Source organism: Mobula birostris, chromosome 14 (assembly GCF_030028105.1).
Source record: "Mobula birostris isolate sMobBir1 chromosome 14, sMobBir1.hap1, whole genome shotgun sequence".
Lineage (NCBI taxonomy): Eukaryota > Metazoa > Chordata > Chondrichthyes > Myliobatiformes > Myliobatidae > Mobula > Mobula birostris.
This window is the reverse complement of record NC_092383.1, coordinates 5,534,768-5,553,063: the sequence shown is the minus strand read 5'-3', so window position 1 is coordinate 5,553,063 and position 18,296 is coordinate 5,534,768. Positions and strand designations below refer to the sequence as shown.

The following is an 18,296-nucleotide window of genomic DNA, read 5'->3' as shown; positions in this document are numbered from 1 at the left end:
GATATATAGATAAATAAATAGTTTTTAAAAATAGATAAATGAATAGCAATGTAACTAGCGAAGTGGTGGTCATGGGTTCATTACCCATTGAGAAACCTAGTGGCCGAGGGGAAGGAGCTGCTCCTAAATCGTTGAGTGTGTATCTTCAGGCTGCTGGACCTTCTTCCTGATGGTAACAATGAGAGGAGGGCCTGTCCACGGTGGGGAGGGTTTTTCATGATAGATGCCACCTTCCTGATGGTGGGGAGGATAGTGCCCGTGATGGAGCTGCTGAGTTCCTCCTGCATTTTGTGTGTGTGTTGGCATTTCCATAAAGACACCCACATGGTGACGGAGGATACTCTGGGGGTGGGGCTGTGAAGTGCGACAGAGACACTTTCGGAGTGAGAAGTCACCAGCCTTGTGTTACGGTTGTTCCTCGCCATACTGAGGTACCTCTGCGTGACATCAGCACATCTTCAAAGCCCTCTGCTAAGCAAGTAGCCACCAAATGGGGGAAGGCAGAGTTGACAGGTGTTGGTTTATCATTGTCTCGTGTAGCACAGCGGGAGTGCCACGCTGTCGGTTAGCAACATTGAAGGTGAACCGCCGTGTCAGGAGTGGCTCCTGAGGGGTTGTTGTAATAGTGGAATTGGTTTATTATTGTCATATGTACCGAGACAACAGCGAAAAGCTTGTCTTGCATCTTGTTCATACAGATCAAATCATTACACAGTGCATTGAGTTAGAATAAGATAAGATAATCACAATGCAGAATAAAGTGTAACAGCTACAGAGAAAGTGCAGTGCAGGTAAAAATAGAATGTAAGATCATAGTGAGGTAGATTGTGAGGCCAAGAGTCTATCTTATCATACAAGAGGTCCATTGACGAGTTTGATAACAGTAGGGTAGGAGCTGCCCTTGAGCCTGGTAGTAGGTGCTTTCTGGTTTTTGTATCTTCTGCCCGATGGGAGTCGGGGAGAAGGGAAAATGTCCGGAGTCGGTTGGGTCTTTGATTATGCTGGCTGTTTTACTGAGGCAGTGAGAAGTGTAGAGTCGTTGGAGGGGAGGCTGGTTCCTGTGATGTGCTGAGCTGTGTCCACAACTCTCGCAGTTTCTTGTGGTCACAGACAGAGCAGTTACCACACGAAGCCGTGATGCATGCAGACGGAATGCGTCCAGTGGTCTGTATGGAGAATGGAATCATATCTCTGTGCGTTGCTCCCTCATCATTGGGGTCTCTACACTGAAGAGGATTGCCAGTTGAGGAGTGACTGTAGGGGGTGCTTTGGGGGGGTGTGGTGGGTCGGAGTGGGTGGTCACTGGTGCTGGTCCTGAGTTCAGCTTGCATGAACCATCCTGTGGCCACTGGACGCAGAACAACAGGACTCTGAGGATGGGTGAGGGAGCTGGAGATACAGAAGTGAGGACGAAGCAGCTGATGTATAAAACACTCGGGAGCTGTGTGTGTGTGTGTGTGTGTGTGTGTGTGTGTGTGTGTGTGTGTGTGTGTGTGTGTGTGTGTGTGTCTATGTGTGTGTGTCTGTGTGTGTGTGTCTGCTTTCATGTTGCAGCACTGAGTGATGAAGCCCCTCTCTGTCAGACACAGGAATTAAATTAGACACTTTGATTTCTCAGTGGCTTTGCAAGAGTCTGGCTTATCTTTGTTCAAAGAGTCGATATTTTATTTAATTGGGAGGGCAGAGGGATGAAGATGGGTGTTAAGTCTAATAACGTAATGTCTGAAATCTTTTCTCTTTTCATTCCCAGCAGCACCACGCTTTCTACCCACCTCTCATGGTTAGTCCCTCCCTCCTGAACTCTCTCTCTCTCTCTCTCTGTCTCTCTCCCATCCTCTCTTTCTCTGCCATCTCTCCAGCATGCCACCCATGTGATTCACTGCTTCTGTGTTCCAGACCAGCGTCCAAACACTACTGGCCGCAGAGGAGAGGCTTCCGGGGGGAGGGGGAGATCCCTTGGCAAACGCTCCTGTCCACGCCCCTCCCCTGTGCCAGCCCCTGAGGGCTGCCCATGCCCCTCCCCAGAGCCAGCCTCTGAGGGTTGCCCATGCCCCTCCCCAGTGCCAGCCCCTTAGGACTGCATTAGTTACCCCCATTGGGTTTAGACTGATCCACTGTTTCCATCAAGCAAAGAGGAGTTCTGAAGGAATCCCTTCGAGCTGCACCACCAAGAAACCCCTGATTTAACCCTAGCCCAATCATGGGATAACTTACAATGACCAATTAACCTACTGACGGGTACAAATTAATACACAAAATGGTGGAGGAACTCAGCAGGTCAGGCAGCATCTATGGAAGTGAATAAACAGTCAACGTTTCAGGCCGAGACCCTTCATCAGGACCGGTAAGGGATAGGGAAGATGCCAGGATAAGTAAGTGTGGGAGGGGAAGGAGGATGGCTAGAAGGTGATAGGTGAAGCCAGGTGGGTGGGAAAGGTATGGGGCTGGAGAAGAAGGAATCAGATCGGAGAGGAGAGTGGACCATAGGAGAAAGGGAAGCGAACCAGTGGGAGGTGATAGGCAGGTGAGGACAAGGGGGAAGAGGCCAAAGTGGGAATAGAAGAAGAGAGATGGTAGATGAGAAATGGGAAAAAAAAGGAGAAAAAAATTTCCAGAAGGAAAAGCGGAAGTCGATGTTGTATAAAGATTATTTGTTTTTAGGTCAGCTCATTCATTTGGCTGCTCTGCGGTGTGACAGAGGGTCTGGAACAGCCTGAGACAAGGAGGTTGATCTCATTGGCTGGTGTTCCCTCTGTCACCTGGCGCATGCCCGGAAAACGGGATGTGGGATGGAATGCCATATCCCATCAAACAAGCCATGCACTTTTACTGGCCCGTGGCCGTACTTGAATACACTGTGCGTGGAAATGTTGGCCAAGAGGCAGAAGTGTTTTGATGGGTGAGGAAAACCAAGTGACTCAAAGCACTGAGAAATCTAGCTCAGTGTGTTCTCCCTCAATGTGAAACTCCCCTGTTGTGAGCCTGTGGGCAACGCAGATTTGTCAGTCGATCGGAGCTGCAGGCTTCTCAGGTCTGCTTTGATATGGATGAAAGATCATGGCTGGCCCTGATCCCACCATCCTCCCTCCTCTGAATAACACGGAGCCTTAATCTGTGTTTCTGTTCTTCGAGGAGGGAAGCGCCGATACCATCGCTGTAAAAACTCAGCAGCAAGCGGCAAATCTTCCATGAAATTCATTCACTCTGACTGAAGACATAACACAAGGTGAGAATCAACCATTCGGTTCTTTAATCAGCCAGCACAAGCCTAATCAATACCCCAATAAGGTAATGAGTCCTGATGAAGGGTCTCAGCCTGGAATGTAGAAATTTGGTTCCTCTCCATAGATGCTGCCTGACCAGCTAAACTCTCATGGCATTTTGTGTCTGTTGCTCTGGATTCCCAGCATCTTCAGAATCTCTTGTGTTTATGGCAGTACTCTGACTACTTTCATACAATAAACATTTTTGTTCTGTTCTAAATGTGTTCATTATCTATAATTGTGTGTAATTTAGTTTAAGCAACACACACACACACAAAATGTTGGAGGAATTCAGCAGGTCAGGCAGCATCTTTGGAAATGAATAAACAGTTTGACATTTCAGGCCAAGACCCTTCGTCAGGACCATGCAAAATCACCAACCTTCGTGTCACCTGCATACTTATGAGCCTGCCCTTCCACTTCTGATCGATGTCACAGCAGTGAGTCGATTGCCTTAGAGCGTGTGTAAAGCAGACTATTTAAGTGAACAAATTGAATACTGTTTACCTAAGGACTGCTGGAGGAACTCCGCAGTTCGGGCAGGGACAGGAATGAACAATCGATGTTTTGGGCCGAGACTCTTCATCATAACTGAAGGGTTTTGGCCCGAAAATTCATGAGTTATGATGAAAGCTCTCAGCCCAATACATTGGCAGTTTATTACTCTCCATCAAGGCTGCCTGACCTGCTGAGTTCCTCCGGCACTTTGTGCATGTTGCTCAAGATTTCCATCATCTGCAGAATCTGTTGTGTTTATAATTTATGATTAATTTATGTTTTCTTGTGAATAGTGTGTATCTGATACTGTGTGCCTGTGACTCTGCTGCAGGTAAGTTTTCCATTGCATGGACTTGTGCAGATGACAATAAACTTGACATTGGCTTGGCTTGCTCCCACACCAGACTGATCACAGAGTCACCAAGTCACAGAATCATACAACACAGAAATAGGTCTTTCAGCTCACACAGTCGATGCCAAACTAACCAACAGACAACCTAATAACCTCAACAAACTTACTTACTAAATTGAGCCCATCACCCCGACTGGGGCATAGGCCACCAACAGTAGCTCGCCAGAGTCATCTGTCTGCACCAGTCTTTCAGTTGTCCGCAGGTGTGGCCGATCTTTGAAGGTACTTCCTCTCCGGGTATGATGTCTTTGGAGCTTCTGTTGCAGTTTCTGTAGCTCTGGGTTTCTAACGGGATGCGGTGGCTAATCTCATGCCCAACCTTCATCATTGTGCAGCTGGGCTGCAGATTCCACGGCAAAGTTAAATTCAACAAAATATTAGATTAAATTTCTTTGGCCAAAGGCCAGTGAGGAAATGAAACTCATTCCCCAGGCAGCAGCTGAGGCAAACAGGACCGGTCCTTCCCTGTCATTCCAAAGAGAGATCATCCAGGCTGCGATCTCTTCTCGCAGCTGCCACCAGACAAGAGGTACCGGAGTCTTAAGGCTCACACCACCAGGTTCAGGAACATTTATTACCCTTCATCCGTCGGGCTGCTAAACCATGATAGATAACTTCACTCACCTCAACATTGAACTGATTCCACAAGCTAAGGACTCACTTTGGAGCTCTCTACAACTGGTGTTGTCAGTAGGTATGCATGCATTTATTCGCACGGTTTTTCTACTCTTTCACCTTGGTTAATTGTCAGTCTTTGTTAGCTTTTCATTGATTCTATTGTATTAATCTACTCTACTGTGAATGTCTGCAAGAAAATTAATCTCTGAGTCGTATATGATGACATACACATACTTCGATAATTAATTTACTTTGATCTTTGATCCTTGAATCTGGCAACAGGTACAAAGGGTGTTGAAGGAGGCAGATGGTGTCCCTGCCTTCATTTTCCAAGGGATCGTGGATAGGAATTTTGTACAGAGTATTAGTTAAGCTACACTTGGAAAATCATGTGCCGTTCTGGTTGCTATAGGGAGGATGTGATTAAACTAAAGACGGTGCAGAAAAGATTCACAAGTATGTTACCAGGACTGCAGGGCTTGGGGAGAGACTGAACGGGCTGGGACTTTTCCGTGGGCTGGGAGTCTAAACGTAACGGTGCCATGGTAGTGTGGCAGTTAGCGTAATGTTATTACAGCTTGGGGCATTCCGGAGTTCGGAGATCAATCCCAGCGCTGCCTGTAAGGAGTTTGCATGTTCTCCCTGTGAAGTGTATGGGTTTCCTCCAGGTGCTCTGGTTTCCTCCCACAGTCCAAAGACGTACCAGTAGGTATATTAATTGCTCATTGTAAATGGTCATGTGATTAGACAAGTGTGAGGTGGGTTGATGATCAGTGTGGCTCGTTAGGCAGGAAGGGCCTGTTCCACATAGTTGTGACGGGATCCTGAATTATCCCTATGAACTGTGCTTTTAAAAGAGAGAGAGAGAGAGAGTGGTGTCCAACACAGACACCTTGTTATTAAGAGAGAGAGAGGCGAAGACTGCTTGGGGATGGTGTTATGGTTTCTCTGCAGTGTGTTTACACTTTTGCAAGGACACTTCCAGCTTCTGTGTTCTTATAGAGAGAGGAGGGAGGAGCTACTTGGACAGTTGGCGTTCAGCACAACAGTATTTAAACCAGCGTAACTGCTTGTTTCAGGAGGACATGCAGACGCATTAGGGTGTGGTGAAGTTACCAGTATCCTGTCCAGGTGCCCATGAGTGTGGGACTGACAATCAATTACGAGGTATCGATCTGTGATTATTTGTGCGTGAAAGAGCGACCTTGTGGAGTCTACTAGTGTGTCTAACCCTTGCCTGTGTTGGTAGACTATCACTCGAAGACGGTGCTCTTAAGTTGGTCAAGTTTGGCCAACTTGGAAGTTTTGGAGGACAACAGGAAGATCGATGGCATCAGCTCACCTGAAGAACAAAACACCTCTCTCTCTCCATCACTACCCAACTCAATACCACGAACTGAACTGAATTTTACTCATCATCATAAGACTGTATCCATTTACCCCTAGGCTTGAAGAAGCTTGGTATTTCCACACTTATATACATATAATCTTTGCTAATCTGATTTTATATTACTGTATTGCGTAGTTACTAATAAATAATATTAGTTAATAGCAATACCAGACTCCAAAGTGTTTTCCATTTCTGCTGGATCTTTAACCCATTACGGGGTACGTGACATTGTATCTCTAAATAGATGGTACAAGTTTAATGTAAGAGGGGAAAGATTTAATTGGGATCTGTGGAACAGGCTTTGCTGCACAGATTTTTATTCCAGATTTCCAGATTCTGCATCGTTTTTGCTTTGAAAAGGAATCATTTATTCTGTTACTTCCTACAGATTTATTTCACAACCTATTCAGAGGAAATGAAACAAATTTCTTTTGTTACCCATTCATGTGACAAATACAGTCAAATAGATGGAGAGTGGGCAGAAAATGTTTGGCAGTAAGTTAGCTGAGCTATCCGGATAATATAAACTGGGGGAGGCATACATTTATGAACAGGGTCTGCAATAATTTAACTCAGTCAAAAATTTAATTCTTTTACATTCCCTTAGAACAGAGATGAGGAGGAATTAGTAAATGTATTTAATTATTTATTTAGGTATACAGTCTGGGATCTGACCTTCCACCCCTTTGAGCCACGCTTCCCAGTAACCCCCGAGAGCCCCCGATGTGACCCTGACCTAATCACAGGATAACTTACAATGACCAAATAACCTGCCAATGGGTACGTCTTTGAGTTGTGGAAGGAGACTGGAGAATCCGAAGAAAACCCACACAGTTCACGGGGAGGACGCACAGAGGCTCTTTGCAGAGGATGGCAGGGTTGAACTCTGAGCTCCCATGCCACGAGCTGTAACTGCGTTGCGCCAACGGCTGTGCTACATGCTGGTGTTTTACTTGTTCAATCGCTTTGGAGTGCCAGTGAGTAAAATCAATGGACCAAGCACCTTGAAATGTCTCGATGACCTTAATGGGATATGAAGCTGCACCTCTCTGCCTTGCCTCCTGTCGAAGTCTGTCGGAATGTTTTGTGGGCGGGACTTCAGGAGTTCACCAGATGAGACCAACACACCTTTGCGGACTTGCTAAACCAGTGACAACTGAACCCAGACCAGATCAGTGGAGCAGCAGCTACAGGTACGATGCCACTAGGTTGGAGTGGGTCCAGAAAAGATTCACAGGGATGTTGCCAGGACTCAGGTGACTGTGTTGTGGAGAGCGGTTGAGCAGATTGGGACTTTAGTCATCCGAGAGAATAGGAAAATGAAGATTGATCAGAATCAGAATCAGGTTAATTATCACTGATAAATGTTGTGAAATGTGTTGTTTTGGGGCAGCGACCTGAAGGTCGTGAGTTCGAGCCCCAGCCGAGGCAGCGTGTTGTGTTCTGGAGCAAGGCACTTAACCACACATTGCTCTGCGACGACACCGGTGCCAAGCTGTATGGGTCCTAATGCCCTTCCCTTGGACAACATCAGTGTTGTGGAGAGGGGAGATTTGCAGCATGGGCAACTGCCGGTCTTCCATACAACCTTGCCCAGGCTTGCGCCCTGGAGAGTGAAGACTTTCCAGGCGCAGATCCATGGTCTCGCAAGACTAACAGATGCCTTTACAGTAAAATACTTAAAATAATTTACTTTAAGTTACAATAAGGAATATACTGTACTTAGGCACATGTGTATAGCTGGGGTGTCTAAGACTTTTGCACAGTATTGTAGTAATTTTAAGTATTGCACTGTTCTGCTGCCACCAAAAAAACACATTTCATGACATACTGTATGTGAGTGCTGATAAACCTGATTCTGATATGGGTCTCCATTGCGGACTGAGAGTGGGAAGGGGGCAGGGAGAGGGGAATCATGGTTGGGAAAAGGGGAAGAGGGAGGGGAGGAGGCAGGAAGCACCAGAGAGGCATTCTGTCATGAACAATAAACCAACTGTTTCGAATCAAATGACCTTGCCTGGTACCTCAGGGCTGGGTGTGTCTGCACCCTCACCACCCTCTACCCCTGGCACCTGTTCCACCCCCCCACAGCGCTCCACCCTTGCCATTCCCAACATTCTTTGCTCCCACCGGATTTACACACTCGCTCTCTGCTCCATGTTGACAAATAGACTACTGTGTAGAAGTCTGAGGCTCCTATCTATCTATACATGTGTCTGAGACTTTTGCACCACACTGTGAATTGTACGAGGGAGGAATGTGGTGTGGGCCACCCAGTGTGCAGAGTCACGGGATTGCCCCACCCCTCAGCTTGTGCTGAGGAATGTGTGACCACAACGAGTACCAAAAGGTGGGCAGTGAGGGGCAGCCTGCCAACTCACAGACTTCCCGGTGGAAGGAATTGCTCTCGGGACACCAATGTGAAACGCATCGCACACATAATGCTTGGAGGAGCTTAAGAGGTCAGGCAGCATCTATGGAGGGAAGTGAACAGTCTACATTTCATGCCGAGACCCTTCATCGGGCCGTACATGTACCCTAGCTATATGCATTTGTGCCGAAGACTTTTGCACAGTGCTGTAATTAAATAAGTGGTGCAAAAAGAGGATAAAATAGAGAGGTATATAAAATCATAAGGGGCATGGGTAGGGTAAGTGCACTCAATCTTTTTTCTCAGGGTTAGGAAAGCAAGAACCAGAAGGCATTGTGTTAAAGGGAGAGGCGAGAGACTTAGCAGGAATTTGAGGGGCCACTTTTTTCACCCCAGTGGTGGTCCCTATATGGAATGAGCTTCCAGAAGAAGAGGGTGGAGAAAGTAGAATAACAATATTTAAAAGATGCGTGGATGACAGGCTTCGAGGGAGGAACACACAAAATGCTGGAGGAATCCGTCGAGTCGGGCACCATCTGTGGAGGGAAATGGACGGTCGATGTTTCCCCTCATTTGGACTGGTCACTGTGACACATTGTTACTCTGGTAATGTATCAGAAGCAGCAAATAATCTCTACATAGCAGACATCCCACCTCTCCCAGAAGTTCCAGGAGTCTCCCGCAAATTGATAGTGGCTCCCTGATGCCCACAAATTATATACAATGTCTCAGAAATTGATTGTTTTGAGAGTGAGCGTGAGAGAATGCGCGAGAAAGAGTGAGAGAGCGAGCGCAAGAGCAGGAAAGCAAGAGCGCAAGAGAGAGAGCGCGAGCAAGAAGGCAAGCGCGAGAGACCGAACGCGAGTGAGCGACCACGAGCGAGAGCGCGAGAGCAAGAGCAAGAGCGAGAGTGTTCCAAAACGAGAAAATATGAAACGTACGTCACCCCAGACTACACTAAAGTGTACCCCTGCCTAATAGGGGTCAAAAATAATGACAGAGTTGCTCACTGCACTGTTCGCAACAGTAACTTTTCTCTTGCCCATGGTGGGTTAAGACTGTAAAAGACATGTTGAGGTGAGTTTACAGGTGTCATTCGTTCATTAGCATAGCTAACGTTATTTAAACTAGCTGGCTAGCTGCTAAGGAGCTACTCTATTGCAGACATCCCACCTCTCCCGGAAGTCTCCCACAAATTGATGATGCTACCTCCCTGAGATGAGTTTTTGCAGGGCGGGATGTCTGACACAGCAAGATCCCCAAGTAGCCAAAAGAATGAAAACAATTGCAGGGCAGAACAACAGATGTATTCTTCTTGATAAAATAGAGAGCAGAGAACACAGGACACTACAGCACAGTACAGGCCCTTCGGCCCACAATGTTGTGCCAATCTTTTAACCTACTCTAAGATCAATCTAACCCTTCCCTCCTACATAACCCCCCCCATTTTTCTATCATCTATGTACCTATCTAAGAGTTTCTTAAATGCCCCTAAGGTATCTGCCTCTACCATCATTCCTGGCAGCATGTTCCACACACCCACCACTCTCGGTGTAAGGAACTTGGTTTAATGTTTTGACTGAAAGTCAGGGCGTGCGGGAGAAACACAATGGAATATAAACCTAAACTAGCATTCCTTGCCAGTTTTGAACCCACAATCTTAAGGGTGAGAGTCTTAGTCACTGTGCTACAGGCTGACAGTAACGTGGGAGTGCTGCCCACAATTCTGACCCTGCAGTGAGATGTTATTCTGCCAAGCAACACACATCAAAATTGCTTTCAAATCTCTTACTAACTCTTCCTTCAGTTAGTCCTGATGAAGGGTCTCGGCCGGAAACGTCGACTGTACCTCTTCCTAGAGATGCTGCCTGGCCTGCTGCGTTCACCAGCAACTTTGATGTGTGTTGCTTGAATTTCCAGCATCTGTAGAATTCCTGTTGTTTGTTATTCTGTCAATATTTACACGGCTCAGAGCCTTTTTCAGGACAATCAGAGCACAGTGCTGGTGTATAATGAACGTGATCTTGTGGTGAGTAACCTCACCTCAGATTAAACGTTGCCATTTTAAACCATATGCAGATCACTCATGTTTGAGTCAGCGTGACACAGCCACCTCTCAGTCACCCCTCCCACCCATTGCTCCTGAATGCCACAGGCTGTCTCACGGCTCACAGTTAATAGCCCACTGCCACAGCGTGATGGAAGGCAACCGCACTCAATATGAGTCTCCGCAGAAAGTTCTTAATGCTTAAGAAGGCTCCTAATGACAAGCAAGTTAAGACGGTGTACGGTGTGTTGGCCTTCATTAGTAGAGGGATTGAATTCAGGAGCCGTCAGCTCTATAAAACCCTGGTTAGATCACACTTGGAATATTGTTCTGGTTGCCTCATTACAGGACGGATGTGGAAGCTTTAGAGGAAGTGCGGAGGTGTTTTAGCAGGATGCTGCCTGCACTGGAGGGCATGTCTCGTTCACAGAATGTGGGAGGTTGCAGCCCCTATTTGAGTTTCTCGAGGGGCTGCAGATGAGGTTCTGGCTGCATTTTAGCCTCGGGCTCCTCGTATACAGACACCCAGTTCGGAAGGGGGCGGGCGTGAGGAGGATCTCCCGGTGGGCTTGCTCCTGGGCCGGGGCCAAGATGGCCATTCACGGGGCTAGGCGGCGGAAAGTGGAGGGAACTGCCTGGGCCGACAGCCTGCCTCTTTTCCGAGGATACGTTCATGCCCGGCTCTCCTTGGCAACGGAGCACACGGTCGCAATGGCTACATTGGGAGACGTCCCCCGCCAGAGTATTGACTGTTTTATAGTCAGCAGTAATCATATTTTAATCAGAGTATACTTACTGTCTTGTAAATATTGAATGTCTGTACCTTGTGTATATGTGCTGTAAATAAACTTTTATAGTTTTGTTAAAAAAATAGGGTGAGCGAGTTAGGTTCTTTCTCTTTAAAGCAAAGGAGGATGAAGGATGATAGAGTTCGACAAGATGATAAGAAGCATAGATCGGGTGAATAGCCAGGGCCTTTTTCCCAGGGGGGAAATGGCTAATTCAAAGGGGCATAATTATAAAATGATTGAAGGGAAATAGAGGAGGAATGTCAGAGGTAAGATCTTTACACACAGGGTGGTGGGTGTGTGGAACGCCCAGTCAGAGGTAATGCTAGAGGCAGATACATTAGAGACATTTAAGAAACTCTAAGATAGAAAAATGGAGGGATACGTAGGAAGGAAGGGTTAGATTTAATTTATTTATTGTATTTTACTTATTGGGATACAGCATGGAATAGGCCCTTCCATGCCACCCGCAACTGCAAATTCGACCCCAGCCTAATCACGAGACAATTTACCAACCAACTGGTACACCTTTAGACTGTGGGAGGAAACCAGAGCACCCAGGGAAAACCCACGCATTCCACATGGAGGACACACAGACTCCTTATGGATGACGTCAGAATTGAAATCCAAACTCCGATTCCTCAAGCTGTAATATGGTTGCACTAATGCTACACTACCACAGATAGATCTTGGAGTAGGTTAAAAGGTCAGCACATCGTCGTGGGCCAAAGGCCATGTACTGCACTGTCCTATGTTCTATATTCTATGTTCTAACAACAGAGATGACCCGGCTCCAGGATGTTCTTCTCTGGCTGAACAGTTCCAGAAAACAGAGCAGACTTCTCAGCTGTCTGCTACAGCAGTTGGCCAGTGGCCTGTGAATAAATTCCTGGCACGCTCCAACGCCAGCTTGGATTGTTTGGGCTTGGCTTTTCCTTTGGTCCCTGCAATTATCACTCTACTAGATTAGAAGGTCCACAAGGAATCTACTTCACATCATTGAAGTCACAATATGTTCCAATGCACTGTCTGTTTCCTCACTGAAGGATATGTTTTGAGCTGCGTGTAGCAGTGCCTGGCTCTTGCACTCTGATGTGAGCGTTGTTATTAATGCCTTGTCATTCCCATCCTGACGTTTCAGTCCACGGCCTCCTCTACTGCCACGATGAGGTCACTCTCAAGTTGGAAGAGCAGCACCCTCATATTCTGTCTGGTTAGTCTCCAACCTGATGGCATGAACATCGATTTCTCCAACTTCCCCTAATTTCTCCCCTTCCCCCTTCTCTCTTTCTCAAATTCCCATTGTGGTTCCCCTCTCAGCCCTTCTCTTCTCCTCACTGTCCCATCATTTCCCTCTGTTTCCTGTCCTCCTTCCCTTTCTCACATGGCCCACTGTCCTCTCCTATCAGGTTCCTTCAGCCCTTTACATTTTCCACCTATCACCTCCCAGCTTCTCACTTCAACTCTCCTCCTCTTCACCTATCACCTGCCAGCTTCTCACTTCAACTCCCCTCCTCTGCACCTATCACCTGCCAGCTTCTCACTTCAACTCCCCTCCTCTGCACCTATCACCTGCCAGCTTGTACTCCTCCTCCTCCCTCCACCGTCCTGTTCTGGTTTCTGTCTCCTTCCTTTCCAGTCCTGATGAAGACACCCAGCTCAAAACGTCAACAGTTTATTTCTCTCCATTGATGCTGCCTGACCTGCTGAGTTCCTCCAGCATTTTGCATGTGTGTTGCTCTGGATTTCCAGCATCTGCAGAATCTCTTGTGTCTATACATTGCTGTAAATGTCACTTTTATTTTAGTACCTTGCACTGGAGTTGCTGTATTGATCTACTTATTCCACTGATGGATTGACAGAACTTCAGAATTTAATCTCCTTTCCAAATTGTTAATTTTATTTTACAAGAGACAAATTCTTCTGTGGTATTGCTTCCAGTAATCCTGGAGCCAACCCGCTTAACAGACTATGTTATATTCCCTTGTAGGAGTCAGGAAGTTATGTTGCAACTGCATAAAACTTTGGTTAGGCTACACTTGAAGTACACAGAATCTAGGACATAGAACATTACAGCACAGTACAGGCCCTTCGTGCCACAAAGTTGTGTCAGCCTTTTAACCTACTCCAAGATCAATCTAACCCTTCCCTTCTATATAGCCTCTATTTTGCTTTCATCCATGTGCCAATCTAAGGGTTTCTTAAATGTCCCTAATATGCACAATATTTTCATGGCTGTTTTTCTCGTCGGCAATAAGGGATTGTTTCTTGTGTTATCAGTCCTCTCCCATCACCCTGACAGAGTGTTCCACAATTCTCTGTGTCAAAAACTTACCTCCCCTTATTATTATGTGCTGTGTCACATGACATAGACAACTGTGGTCTTATCCATGACCATAATTGTTCTTGGCAAATTGTTCTATAAAAGTGCTTAACCATTGCCTTCCTTGGGCAGTGTCTTTACAAGACGGGTGACCCCAGCCGTTATCAATACTCTTCCGAGATTGTCTGCCTGGCATCAGCGGTCGCATAGCCAGGACTTGTGATATGCACCAGCTGCTCAGACTAGGTCCTTCAAGTTGCACAGCTAGTAACCAACAGAGTTAACCTCACAAAATCATGGGACAATTTACAATGGCCGATTAACCTACTAACCAGTAAGTCTTTGGAATGTGGGAGGAAACCAGAGCACCCGGAGGAAACCCTTGTGTTCCTCTGGGAGGATATACAAAGTCTTTACAGAGGATACTAGGAATGAACTCTGAATTCCGTTGCCCCTTTGTGATCCAGAGGTTCTCTGAAAGTCAAGAATGAGGCATTAAGCTAATTAATATGTTACATGAACAAAGAAAAGACAAAGGAAAAGCAATTGTGGCCATCTCATACACAGGCTAGAGATAACCAAAAATTCCATTGATAACAATTAACCTATAAAATAGACAGTTTCAAGTAGTGTGACACCTGCTGCAGAAAACTAAGAAGTTTCTAGAAAAATACAGAAGCAGCTGTATCATAGTTACTGGAAGAATCACTGAACAACTACATGCATGTACAGTAGATGATTATAAGGAAGTACATGCAGCACTGTGTAAAAGTCTTAGGCAAGCTTTTTTTAATATGATTTCAGTTGGTATGGCCTCTACAGAGCCCCGATGTCAACATCATCGGGGCTGTTTGGGATTATCTGGAGAGCCAGAAGCAAGCAGGACGGCTGAGGTCCGTAGAAGAACTGTGGCAATTTCTCCAAGATGCTTGGAACAACCTACCAGCCGATTTTCTTAATAAAACAGCATGAGAGTGTGCCTAAGAAAATCTGCACAGTTTTAAAGGCAAACGGTGGTCACACCAAATATTGATTTGATTATTTTGTTTTACAGTTTACTGCTCTTCATAGTAAATTATTTGATATTTATAAACTTTTCATTTCAATATTTTGAAAGCATCTTTACTTTACAGATGTTTTAACATGTGCCTAAGACTTTTGGACCGTACTGTAATAAAACAAGCTAATGTTGTTTTCTCTAAGGTCGACGGGAGGCCTGGTACAAATATATAATATTATCAGAGGAATATATTGCATAGACAGTCAGGATCTTTGGACCAGGGTAGAAATGTCCAATACAGGGAGCAGTATACTGTCACTTATTAACCAATCAAACTGCACATCAGGGGGATGTGGAGGAAACCGGAGCATCCGGAGGAAATCCACATGGTCAAAGGGAGAACGTGCAAGCTCGACACAGACAGTACTGGATATCAGAATTGAACCAGCTGTCCCATTGTACCACTCCCTATTCTCTGTTTGTTAACTATCTCTCAACTTTAACCGGTATATTAACCCTCGTTCCATTTGTCCTAAACTTGCTCTTCCGCCTCCTGAGTGGAATCATATTGGTAAGTCCAAGGGGTGGAACACACGCCTGGAAGCCTCTGTTCAGCTGATCACCAGCCCTGTGACACCTTCCGTCCCCCTCTAGACAGCTCACGGACTTGAACTAGGATTCAGACATTCACAGGTGTCTTGGCTTTCACAGCAGGAAGGTTGGAGTGCCAGACTACAGATGTCTTACAGCCAGTATTCAGCCTCCACATGACTTTATCGAGACGATTCTTGAAACGTTTCTGGAAATTGCCAGCTCCTAAAAAGCTGTTGCTGGGCAACATTCTACTTTGAAAACAGCACCAGACTAATAACATGGCAGACAGCCAACAAGCCCATTGATCTCAATAGGAAGAGATTTCTGTCAACAGTAGGGTAAATACATGGCAATTTACTTTTGATGTGATTTAATTGATTTAAGTTGCCTTTAATTGTCTTTTAATAATTTTTGCAGATTTTAGGAGTCTTTTTCAACACATTTTTGAGGGTTTTAGAATATTTATCAATGTCTAAAACAGTGCTCAGCCTCAGAAGTGGTGGAAGGTTGACCAATTGCCCGGGTATCTGTGGGTGGGATGTAGAGGCAACCTATGGGGAGGAGGTGGGGGGCGTTACGGGAAGGTGGAAGCAATGGGGGTTGCGGACCTGCGGAGACAACCGGGGAGTACGGGGCCATGGAGGCAACTGGGGGTCCCGGGGGATGGGTGCCCCTTTGCAGTGACAATGCTCTATAGCAATACTCCCAGCTCAACGACTGGGAATAGTTTTTCATTACCGTTACTATATTTCTTATCGTTTTATCATAATTGTATTTCTTTGTTCTACTGTGAATGCCTGCAGGAAAATGAATCCCAGGGTTGTACATGGTGGCATATACGTACTTCGATAATAAATTTACCTTGAACGTTGAGTTCCTCCAGCAGTTCCTTTGTTGCTCCACATTCCAGCACCTGCAGTCTCTTGTGTCACACGCTATCTTCGCTCCAAGCTGGAGGAACTCAGCAGGTCGGACAGCACCCGTGGAAACGATGAGTCGACGTTTCGGGCCGGAACCCTTCATCAGGACTGTAGGGGGAAGGGGCAGAGGCCCTATAAAGAAGGTGGGGGGAGGGTGGGAAGGAGAAGGCTGGTAGGTTCCAGGTGAAAAACCAGTAAGGGGAAAGATAAAGGGGTGGGAGAGGGGAAGCAGGGAGGTGATAGGCAGGAAAGGTGAAGAAGGAATAGGGGAAAACACAATGGGTAGTAGAAGGAGGCGGAACCATGAGGGAGATGATAGGCAGCTGGGAGAGGGGGCAGAGTGAAATAGGGATAGAGGAAGGGAGGGGGAGGGAATTACCGGAAGTTGGAGAATTCTATGTTCATACCAAGGGGCTGGAGACTACCTAGATGGTATATGAGGTGTTGCTCCTCCAACCTGAGTTTAGCCTCATCATGGCAGTAGAGGAGGCCATGTATGGACATATCTGAATGGGAGTGGGAAGCAGAGTTGAAGTGGGTGGCTACTGGGAGATCCTGTCTGTGTGGCGGACGGAGTGGTCCAGCTGCCAACTCAGCCAAGCCTTCATTTCAACAAGGAACCAGCAAAGTGCAGCTCACAGAATTAAATAGTTTTCTCCAAAATGCCCTGTGTAGTTATTCCATTAATAATTGGTCATGGGATTCGGAGGTTAAAACCACTTTGTTTTCTTTCACTGTTAGATCTGGATTGTGGTTGGGAGTGATGGAGAATTATCTTCAGAACATAGCACAGAGGTTAGTATTTATGCAACCGTGCAGCCAGGATGTGCGGTGGAGTTGAATCACCAAGCACTCAAACCCACCCAAACCCTCTTCAATTTCCTTTCCTTTGGAATTTTTATGGTCTTACCACAGACAATGATTTGAGTTTAGAATAAGTTTATAAAAGACCTCAAAGCCTTTTGCTCAGCAGTAGTTTAGGCAGTGAACCACTTTTTCAATGATCGTAAACACGAGAGAGTCTGCAGATGCTGGAAAACCAGAGCAACACACGCACAAATCACTGGAGAAATCCAGCAGGTCAGACAGCATCTATGATGGGGACTAAACAGTTGACGTATTGGGCCAAGACCTTTCATCAGGACACATGAAGTTTCAGGCCGAGACCTTTCAGTCCGGAACGTCGACTGTTTATTTGTCTCCATAGATACCTATCTATGAAAGGCCTAGATAGAGTGGATGTGGAGAGGATGTTTCCTATAGTGGATGAGTCTAGGGCCATAGGGCACAGCCTCAGGAAAGAGGGACATCGCTTTAGAATGGAGATGAGGAAGAATTTCTTTAGCCAGAGAATGGTGTATCTGTGGAATTCATTGTTACTGTGGAGTCCAAGTCATTTGGTGTATTTAAGGGGGAGGTTGATAGGTTCTTGATTAATCAGGTCGTGAAAGATTATGGGGAGATGGCCGGATAATGGGGTTGAGAGAGAAAATAAATCAGCCAATGGTGGAATGGTGGAGCAGACTTGATGGGGCAATTCTGCTCCTTTATCTAATGGTGTTATGTTGTTTGACCTACGGAGTTCCTAAAGCCTTTTGTGTATCTTGCGCATTATGTAATTGGTATTGATTTTGTTGACTTAAATTGTCTAAGGCTACCTATTATATCCCATTAACCGAGGGGTCTGTGGACCCCAGGTTGGGAACCCCTGAGGGTGATAGTCATACAATGTCTGAGATAGTTGAAGGGAAGGGGTTTATGGTTTACTGTTGCCATACTATGAACTTAACTTACTGCCCTTTACGCCGCCGTCATTTAGGAGCAATGAAGGTCCTCCATCTCTGGCGATGTTCACGGCTTCCTTCATCGTGCCAGTAGCTTCCTGTCAGCTTTCACTACTTCCAGTCGTGTAAGTCCCAAGTGGAGACTCAGGAATACCATCACGCTCAGATGTAGAAAGAATCTTCATTGCTGTTTCCGTAACAGTTTTGTTTGACCATTCAGGGTTGTTAGCCCTGAGCTGAACCCCTGAAACTGGAGGACCGATGGACCACTCTTAGTCTGGCCTCTGC

At 46.1% G+C, this 18,296-nt stretch overlaps 1 long non-coding RNA gene across 1 annotated transcript in view; it reads left to right on the top strand.

Moving 5' to 3' along the window:
- The first annotated feature begins 4,664 nt into the window (after nucleotides 1-4,664).
- LOC140209667 (uncharacterized) overlaps nucleotides 4,665-18,296 on the top strand; it is a 60,317-nt gene continuing 46,685 nt past the window's right edge. Inside the window, exon 1 of the long non-coding RNA XR_011889043.1 lies at nucleotides 4,665-4,867. This is a non-coding gene — a long non-coding RNA (uncharacterized lncRNA). The remainder of the gene's footprint in view (nucleotides 4,868-18,296) is intronic.